This window comes from Gadus chalcogrammus, chromosome 6 (genome assembly GCF_026213295.1).
Source record: "Gadus chalcogrammus isolate NIFS_2021 chromosome 6, NIFS_Gcha_1.0, whole genome shotgun sequence".
In the NCBI taxonomy this organism is placed as follows: Eukaryota; Metazoa; Chordata; class Actinopteri; order Gadiformes; family Gadidae; genus Gadus; species Gadus chalcogrammus.
In genome coordinates this window covers 22,916,325-22,926,324 of record NC_079417.1, presented here as the reverse complement: position 1 = coordinate 22,926,324, position 10,000 = coordinate 22,916,325, and the positions used below count along the sequence as shown (strand labels likewise).

The 10,000-nt window shown below is 42.5% G+C and overlaps 1 long non-coding RNA gene and 4 other non-coding genes across 5 annotated transcripts; all 5 read right to left on the bottom strand.

Moving 5' to 3' along the window:
* Positions 1-3,041: 3,041 nt before the first annotated feature.
* Positions 3,042-5,274, bottom strand: LOC130384531 (uncharacterized). Its single transcript, XR_008895886.1, has 4 exons — positions 4,908-5,274; positions 4,731-4,801; positions 4,213-4,390; positions 3,042-4,100 (listed from the first exon to the last, which is right to left on the bottom strand). It is a non-coding gene; the product is annotated as an uncharacterized LOC130384531 (long non-coding RNA).
* A 562-nt stretch (positions 5,275-5,836) lies between these two features.
* On the bottom strand, positions 5,837-5,909 carry trnar-ccu (transfer RNA arginine (anticodon CCU)). Its single transcript has one exon. It is a non-coding gene; the product is annotated as a tRNA-Arg (tRNA).
* Positions 5,910-6,923: 1,014 nt separating this feature from the next.
* On the bottom strand, positions 6,924-6,996 carry trnar-ccu (transfer RNA arginine (anticodon CCU)). Its single transcript has one exon. It is a non-coding gene; the product is annotated as a tRNA-Arg (tRNA).
* Positions 6,997-7,649: 653 nt separating this feature from the next.
* Positions 7,650-7,722, bottom strand: trnar-ccu (transfer RNA arginine (anticodon CCU)). The gene has a single exon. It is a non-coding gene; the product is annotated as a tRNA-Arg (tRNA).
* A 1,657-nt stretch (positions 7,723-9,379) lies between these two features.
* Positions 9,380-9,452, bottom strand: trnar-ccu (transfer RNA arginine (anticodon CCU)). Its single transcript has one exon. It is a non-coding gene; the product is annotated as a tRNA-Arg (tRNA).
* Positions 9,453-10,000: the final 548 nt, after the last annotated feature.

The following is a 10,000-nucleotide window of genomic DNA, read 5'->3' as shown; positions in this document are numbered from 1 at the left end:
AGCAGAGGATGGTTTCAATCCAACGACCTCTAGGTTATGGGCCCAGCACGCTTCCGCTGCGCCACCCTGCTTAATTTTTAAAAAATATAGAGTCAACATCTAAACCCTGGCTCTTTGCGCATTGTTATTTTTTGTGGTAAACATCTTTAAATTGCCATCACGGCTTCTGATGTGGGCAATATGTGTCGGGTAGTCCACACGTACTGCAGCACAGGATTCTTGATTCAGATTTTAAATGCTATTCATTTTAAGACTGACACATTGAAAACATATGAATATAGCAGAGGATGGTTTCGATCCATCGACCTCTGGGTTATGGGCCCAGCATGCTTCCACTCTGCTTCAAATCACCCCAGACAGGACTCGAACCCACAATCCCTTGCTTAGGAGGCCAGTGCCTTATCCTTTAGGCCACTGGGGCGCACATGAGTTCACAACATGAGACTAGAACAAAGAAATGAACGACCAACCAAGCACTAGCAAGGTCTGAAATACATGAGAATAAGGTATAGGTATACTCGTTCTTTATTTTTCAATCCACCCCAGTCTCGCTACCAATCCCACGCTCAATCATCATCGTAACGGATATTTGTTTTAAAATGATCGCTATGTATCACTAATATTGTGAGTAGAACACTTCATGCTACATATTGAGGCTAGACTAAGTATGTAATTACAATTCATTTCTTTGATTGATGCAATTTTAGGTATTCCTACTAGCAGAGGATAGTTTCGATCCATCGACCTCTGGGTTATGGGCCCAGCACGCTTCCGCTGCGGCATTCTGCTTAATTATTAAAAAATATAGAGTCAGCATCTAAACCCTGGCTCTTTGCGCATTGTTATTTTTTGTGGTAAACATCTTTAAATTGCCATCACGGCTTCTGATGTGGGCAATATGTGTCGGGTGGTCCACACGTACTGCAGCACAGGATTCTTGATTCAGATTTTAAATGCTATTCATTTTAAGACTGACACATTGAAAACGTATGAATATAGCAGAGGATGGTTTCGATCCATCGACCTCTGTGTTATGGGCCCAGCACGCTTCCCCTGCGCCACTCTGCTTAATTTTTAAAAAATATAGTGTCAACATCTAAACCCTGGCTCTTTGCGCATTGTTATTTTTTGTGGTAAACATCTTTAAATTGCCATCACTGCTTCTGAGGGGTGTTCCACGAACGGAGGTTTAACAAACACTGAGTTAACGCTGAACTCCAGGTTGATTGACCCTGTGCCGACCAACCCAGAGTTTTCGGTTCCACAGCAGCGGTTATGCATTAGTTCAATCAACTCGGGGTTGGTTAACACAGGGTTGTGCGCGTCCACGCCAAACTTAAAAAGACGTGATGTATGGATCATGGAAACCCTGATCGATATGGCGAAACGGGCCGCTTATTTCAATGAAATGGAACCCCAGGTTCTCCTGGAGAGCTATGACGAGGAGAAGGACATTATCACAAGAAAAGGGAACGCTAAAACCTCTGGAACCCGGAGAACCAAAGCCTGGCAGCGGATCGCTGACCGCGTAAATGCGTTAGTTACACGTCAAAAGCATGATCCTTAATATTTGAGCCATGAATATATAAATATCCCAGTTAAGCATTCTTAAAGATCCTACCACATAACCCCTTTCTTCTAAAACAATATGTACTCCGATTGCTTCCAAGCGGTCAGAGGATCAAGTATAAAAATGAAGTATAAAAAACATACAAACTGGTAAGCTTTTCCCACCATCGTATTGGTATAAATTTAAATAAGCCATTTTTTTAAGCCAATCGTGAAAAGGCCGACAGTCGGCAGACTGGATCTGGCCCTCAAATTGTCTTGACCCCGGTGGAGGAGCTGTTAATAAACATAAATTCAGGGCGCCCTGGCATGGAGGGGGTACCTGGAGGTACCTACCACCTCAGAGAGTCATGGGCCATACCCCACACTGGTTGAATGTAGGTTTTTGTGTTTTCTTGTATTTTAGATTTTTTTTGCCTTCGAAGTAACACATGCAAACCGTGTGCTTGCCACAGCGCATACTATTCCAAATGTTTCTTTTTTGGTAACTGGGTAGAAAACCTAAAAGTGACAATTCATCAACTTCACAGATCAAGATGGATCAGTGCTTGTATGAAGCCGCCTGCTACGATCGAACATTCTCCAGTGGATGCAAGTCCGTTAGGACTATTTTATACTTTATGTTGTAAATGCCTCTCGGCATAGTACTCAGACAATATTGCTCTTTGTATGATAGGAGGCCGATACAAATCTTGGATGGGTCATCTGAAACGACTGTGATGTGCTCAGCATCTCCAGCATTATAGCCTAGATAAAACTACCATTTGAAAAAAACGGAGGGCTACGCAAATAGTCTGGAGTGAACTGAGGCCAGGTCCTCGATTGGTAGTGTTGGCTATGTAAGGCTATTTAAATATATTAAAGATTTGCGCGAGAATCTATATCTCTCCACTCCAGCAAAAAGTCATCCAATATGCCAAGATGTCGAGCCGTGGTCTTATCAATCGCTCCCGGTGGATTGCACGTATAATTTGCGCTCTGATATCAGCAGTTCTCTCATCAAAAGGGCATGCCATTGTGAACACATGAAATCTGCGGTGAACGCCGGTTGAAATACCCAAAACCGGGTTATGTTTCAAACTTAACCTGCGCAAAACCTGGTCCGACCAGGTTTGATTCAGAGCATATGTTGCTATAGCAACTAACATACCGTGATCCTTTTGGAACGGAAAACCTAGGGTTACAGCAAACCCTGGGTTAACTTACCCGGTTATGTGATAAAACCGGCTTTGTGGAACACCCCACTGATGTGGGCAATATGTGTCGGGTAGTCCACACGTACTGCAGCACAGGATTCTTGATTCAGATTTTAAATGCTATTCATTTTAAGACTGACACATTGAAAACATACGAATATAGCAGAGGATGGTTTCGATCTATCGACCTCTGGGTTATGGGCCCAGCACGCTTCCGCTGCGCCACTCTGCTTAATATTGAAAAAATATAGAGTCAACATCTAAATCCTGGCTCTTTGCGCACTGTTATTTTTTGTGGTAAACATCTTTAAATTGCCATCACGGCTTCTGAGGCCTGTTTCAGGTAGCTGGTTTTGAGGCAACCCCGAGTTTGTTCGCTCTGAGTTAGTGGAAACTCTGGGTTTTCCGTTTCAGGTAGCAGGTTCAGCGCAACCGAGAGTTAGTTGCTGCGGCAACATACGCCGTGGACCTAACCTGCTCGGGAGGTGGTTAGACCTACTCTGAGTTGGTTGTCTATAAGGCTGAAGGCAGCTCTCCGACAGAAGGAAGTGTTAGAAATGGCATGTCCTTTTCTACGAGAGCCTGTGGATGTAGAGGCTGCGATCCTCAGAAGGAATCTCCGTGAGGAACGATTATTAAGACCCCGGTTGGATATACTTTATTTTCCTGATAATTTTCTTCACGACCGCTATCGTTTTTCAGCGCAATCTATCATTTATTTAGACCACCTTCTCAGTCCCCATGTTAACTGTCAAACGCACCGGGGGCATGCTTTAAGTTTAATCTTTTTTTTTTTTATCGCAATTAACGCATGTGCAGAATGATCCGCCCCGTGCATCCCACCCGCTCTGTACTACAGTCACTTCAACGTTGTGGCTTTCCCATGATCAGAGTAGCTGACTAACCACGGACCTATAACTGCTGCAAGTCAAGAAACTAATTTTAAGAATGCAAGGCAGAAAAGACCCTGGTACTGCTTTTAACCAGATGCTGTTCTTCTCTACATGCACATGCTCAGCATAATCGTCTGCATTGTTCACTGAAATAAAACCCTTTGAGTAAACTGTGAAACAAAATAACTTGTCCCACCACAGCCCGTGTTCTAACAAAGACAATCTACTTTTTATGAGGATTTCTTTATTTCCTGAAAGCACAAAAAAAGTCATTCATATCGGGTATGTTTTTAGAGCAGGGAACAGTATCCCAGTTTGCACCTCACTCACCTTTAACTAATGTTCCAAAATTTGGATCTCCAAAGCATCCTTTGAATTGTTACAATTGCATGGAGGTTGGTGAAGGCATCTGGTTCAAGTAGGGCGATGACGCCATCAGTAACTGGAAGAAGATGATTAGACAGTGAAATTATTACTTGAGCCAGAATATTGCCCCATCTAATTTGCAACGCGCTGGGTTGCGTGTACATATTTAATTATTTTGAATAACCAACCTCTGATAAAGGCACTTCTATCCTGGGGGGTGGGGGGGATCAGAGGAGCTCCCTCCAGGGATGCCCTCAGCCACAGGACGCATACTCTGTTGGCTGAGGGCCATCTCCTCAGCCACTGTGAGGGCTGCAGGTGGTGGACCCCCTCCAGTCTTCCGGGCCTCTGCTTTTTTTCGATTTGCTAACGTGGAGGAAAATGTTACCCTAATATTCAGTAAGCGCTATTTTGAAGACACATATGTATACATACATACATACATACATACATACATACATACATACATACATACATACATACATACATACATACATACATATAATGCATTTTGCCTAGGAGTAGCCTTCTAATATATCTAAATCCTATTAAATATTGGCAGTGTTGGGGTGGCTGAGAAATGTAGGCCTACTACTTACATTTACTGCTTAAATATAGACCCATCACACGTTGAATATAGCTGTTAAATTAGATAGAGCAGGCAAAACAGCACAATTGATTTGATTTCAATTAAACATTAGTTTACCTGTTTGAACTATATTTTTATACTTCATTTTCATTTGCTGCCAAGTCCTCTTGGGGCAACTCGGGTTGTTCCTGTGTAAATTGACACACACAGACACACACACACAATTTACATATTGAATAAGTGGAAGATATTAAACTTTCCTCTTATTTTAGTTTACTATTTTATTTTACTCACGCATTGGCTATTTCCTGCCAAGCTCTCTCTCGTGCTCTCGCTGCCGCGGCGGTATTGCTTTTTTTGGTGAAAATGTGTTCCTGCTCGGCATATGCGTGCATTAATATTTCCAATTCCGTGGGTGAAAAGTAACTGGATCTACGTTTTTGGTCCATATTGATCATGTTATCAGAGATCCATTGATGATGGCTCTTTATAGTCAACAGGCACGCCCCCAACCCAGCGTGAACACACTCAGAGTTGATTAACTCAACGCTGATCACCTGTTCTGAAACCGAAAACCCAGAGTTGCTTTTCAACCCTGAACTCTGAATCAACCAACTCAGAGCGCAGGATTAAACTCAGAGTATGTTAAACCAGCTACCTGAAACAGGCCTCTGATGTGGGCAATATGTGTCGGGTAGTCCACACGTACTGACGCTCAATCATCATCGTAACGGATATTTGTTTTAAAATGATAGCTATGTATCACTAATATTGTGAGTAGAACACTTCATGCTATCTATTGAGGCTAGACTATACTTCTAATTACAATTCATTTCTTTGATTGATACAATTTTAGGTATTCCTACTAGCAGAGGATGGTTTCGATCCAACGACCTCTGCGTTATGGGCCCAGCACGCTTCCGCTGCGCCACTCTGCTTAATTTTTAAAAAATATAGAGTCAACATCTAAACCCTGGCTCTTTGCGCATTGTTATTTTTTGTGGGAAACATCTTTAAATTGCCATCACGGCTTCTGATGTGGGCAATATGTGTCGGGTAGTCCACACGTACTGCAGCACAGGATTCTTGATTCAGATTATAAATGTTATTCATTTTAAGACCGATACATTGGAAACATATGAATATAGCAGAGGATGGTTTCGATCCATCGACCTCTGGGTTATGGGCCCAGCACGCTTCCGCTGCACCACTCTGCTTCAAATCACCCCAGACGGGACTCGAACCCACAATCCCTGGCTTAGGAGGCCAGTACCTTATCCATTAGGCCACTGGGGCACACGTATGTTTACAACATGAGACTAGAACAAAGAAATGAAAAACCAACCAAGCACTAGCAAGGTCTGAAATACATGAGAATAAGGTATAGGCATACTCGTTCTTTATTTTTCAATCCACCCCAGTCTCGCTACCAATCCCACGCTCAATCATCATCGTAACGGATATTTGTTTTAAAATGATCGCTATGTATCACTAATATTGTGAGTAGAACACTTCATGCTACATATTGAGGCTAGACTAAATATATAATTGCAATTCATTTCTTTGATTGATGCAATTTCAGGTATTCCTACTAGCAGAGGATGGTTTCGATCCATCGACCTCTGGGTTATGGGCCCAGCACGCTTCCGCTGCGCCACTCTGCTTAATTTATAAAAAATATAGATTCACATCTAAACCCTGGCTCTTTGCGCATTGTTATTTTTTGTGGTAAACATCTTTAAATTGCCATCACGGCTTCTGATGTGGGCAATATGTGTCGGGTAGTCCACACGTACTGACGCTCAATCATCATCGTAACGGATATTTGTTTTAAAATGATAGCGATGTATCACTAATATTGTGAGTAGAACACTTCATGCTATCTATTGAGGCTAGACTAAACATGTAATTGCAATTCATTTCTTTGATTGATGCAATTTTAGGTATTCCTACTAGCAGAGGATGGTTTCGATCCAACGACCTCTGGGTTATGGGCCCAGCACGCTTCCGCTGGGCCACACTGCTTAATTTTTAAAAAATGTAGAGTGAACATTTAAACCCTGGCTCTTTGCGCATTGTTATTTTTTGTGGTAAACATCTTTAAATTGCCACCACGGCTTCTGATGTGGGCAATATGTGTCGGGTAGTCCACACGTACTGCAGCACAGGATTCTTGATTCAGATTTTAAATGCTATTCATTTTAAGACTGACACATTGAAAACATATGAAAATAGCAGAGGATGGTTTCGATCCATCGACCTCTGGGTTGTGGGCCGAGCACGCTTCCGCGGCGCCACTCTGCTACAAATCACCCCAGACGGGACTCGGACCCACAATCCCTGGCTTAGGAGGCCAGTGCCTTATCCATTAGGCCACTGGGGCACACGTATGTTTACAACATGAGACTAGAAGAAAGAAATGAACGACCAACCAAGCACTAGCAAGGTCTAAAATACATGAGAATAAGGTATAGGTATACTCGTTCTTTATTTTTCAATCCACCCCAGTCTCGCTACCAATCCCACGCTCAATCATCATCGTAACGGATATTTGTTTTAAAATGATCGCTATGTATCACTAATATTGTGAGTAGAACACTTCATGCTATATATTGAGGCTAGACTAAGTATGTAATTACAATTCATTTCTTTGATTGATGCAATTTTAGGTATTCCTACCAGCAGAGGATGGTTTCGATCCATCGACCTCTGGGTTATGGGCCCAGCACGCTTCCGCTGCGCCACTCTGTTTAATTTTTAAAAAATATAGATTCACATCTAAACCCTGGCTCTTTGCGCATTGTTATTTTTTTGTGGTAAACATCTTTAAATTGCCATCACGGCTTCTGATGTGGGCAATATGCGTCGGGTAGTCCACACGTACTGCAGCACAGGATTCTTGATTCCGATTTTAAATGCTATTCATTTTAAGACTGACAAATTGAAATCGTATGAACATAGCAGAGGATGGTTTCGATCCATCGACCTCTGGGTTATGGGCCCAGCACGCTTCCGCTGCGCCACTCTGCTTCAAATCACCCCAGACGGGACTCGAACCCACAATCCCTGGCTTAGGAGGCCAGTGCCTTATCCATTAGGCCACTGGGGCACACGTATGTTTACAACGTGAGACTAGAACAAAGAAATGAACGACCAACCAAGCACTAGCAAGGTCTGAAATACATGAGAATAAGGTATAGGTATACTCGTTCTTTATTTTTCAATCCACCCCAGTCTCGCTACCAATCCCACGCTCAATCATCATCGTAACGGATAATTGTTTTAATATGATCGCTATGTATCACTAATATTGTGAGTAGAACACTTCATGCTAACTTTTGAGGCTAGACTAAACATGTAATTGCAATTCATTTCATTGATTGATGCAATTTTTGGTATTCCTACTAACAGATAATGGTTTCGATCCATCGACCTCTGGGTTATGGGCCCAGCACGCTTCCGCTGCGCCACTCTGCTTAATTTTTAAAAAATATAGAGTCAACATCTAAACCCTGGCTCTTTGCGCATTGTTATTTTTTGTGGTAAACATCTTTAAATTGCCATCACGGCTTCTGATGTGGGCAATATGTGTCGGGTAGTCCACACGTACTGCAGCACAGGATTCTTGATTCAGATTTTAAATGCTATTCATTTTAAGACTGACACATTGAAAACATATGAATATAGCAGAGGATGGTTTCGATCCATCGACCTCTGGGTTATGGGCCCAGCACGCTTCCGCTGCGCCACTCTGCTTTATTTTTAAAAAATATAGAGTCAACATCTAAACCCTGGCTCTTTGCGCATTGTTATTTTTTGTGGTAAACATCTTTAAATTGCCATCACGGCTTCTGATGTGGGCTATATGTGTCGGGTAGTCCACACGTACTGCAGCACAGGATTCTTGATTCAGATTTTAAATGCTATTCATTTTAAGACTGACACATTGAAAACATATGAAAATAGCAGAGGATGGTTTCGATCCATCGACCTCTGGGTTATGGGCCCAGCACGCTTCCGCGGTGCCACTCTGCTTCAAATCACCCTTGACGGGACTCGACCCCACAATCCCTGCCTTAGGAGGCCAGTGCCTTATCCATTAGGCCACTGGGGCACACGTATGTTTACAACGTGAGACTAGAACAAAGAAATGAACGACCAACCATGCACTAGCAAGGTCTGAAATACATGAGAATAAGGTATAGGGATACTCGTTCTTTATTTTTCAATCCACCCCAGTCTCGCTACCAATCCCTCGCTCAATCATCATCGTAACGGATATTTGTTTTAAAATGGTCGCTATGTATCACTAATATTGTGAGTAGAACACTTCATGCTATATATTGAGGCTAGACTAAATATGTAATTACAACTCATTCCTTTAATTGATGCAATTTTAGGTATTCCTACTAGCAGAGGATGGTTTCGATCCATCGACCTCTGGGTTATGGGCCCAGCACGCTTCCGCTGCGCCACTCTGCTTAATTTTAAAAAAATATAGATTCACATCTAAACCCTGGCTCTTTGCACATTGTTATTTTTTGTGGTAAACATCTTTAAATTGCCATCACGGCTTCTGATGTGGGCAATATGTGTCGGGTAGTCCACACGTACTGCAGCACAGGATTCTTGATTCAGATTTTAAATGCTATTCATTTTAAGACTGACACATTGAAAACATATGAATATAGCAGAGGATGGTTTCGATCCATCGACCTCTGGGTTATGGGCCCAGCACGCTTCCGCTGCGCAACTCTGCTTCAAATCACCCCAGACGGGACTCGAACCCACAATCCCTGGCTTAGGAGGCCAGTGCCTTATCCATTAGGCCACTGGGGCACACATGAGTTCACAACATGAGACTAGAACAAAGAAATGAACGACCAACCAAGCACTAGCAAGGTCTGAAATACATGAGAATAAGGTATAGGTATTCTCGTTCTTTATTTTTCAATCCACCCCAGTCTCGCTACCAATCCCACGCTCAATCATCATCGTAACGGATATTTGTTTTAAAATGATTGCTATGTATCACTAATATTGTGAGTAGAACACTTCATGCCATCTATTGAGGCTAGACTAAATATGTAATTGCAATTCATTTCTTTGATTGATGCAATTTTAGGTATTCCTAGTAGCAGAGGATGGTTTCGATCCAACGACCTCTGGGTTATGGGCCCAGCACGCTTCCGCTGCGCCACTCTGCTTAATTTTAAAAAATATAGAGTCAACATCTAAACCCTGGCTCTTTGCGCATTGTTATTTTTTGTGGTAAACATCTTTAAATTGCCATCACGGCTTCTGATGTGGGCAATATGTGTCGGGTAGTGCACACGTACTGCAGCACAGGATTCTTGATTCAGATTTTAAATGCTATTCATTTTAAG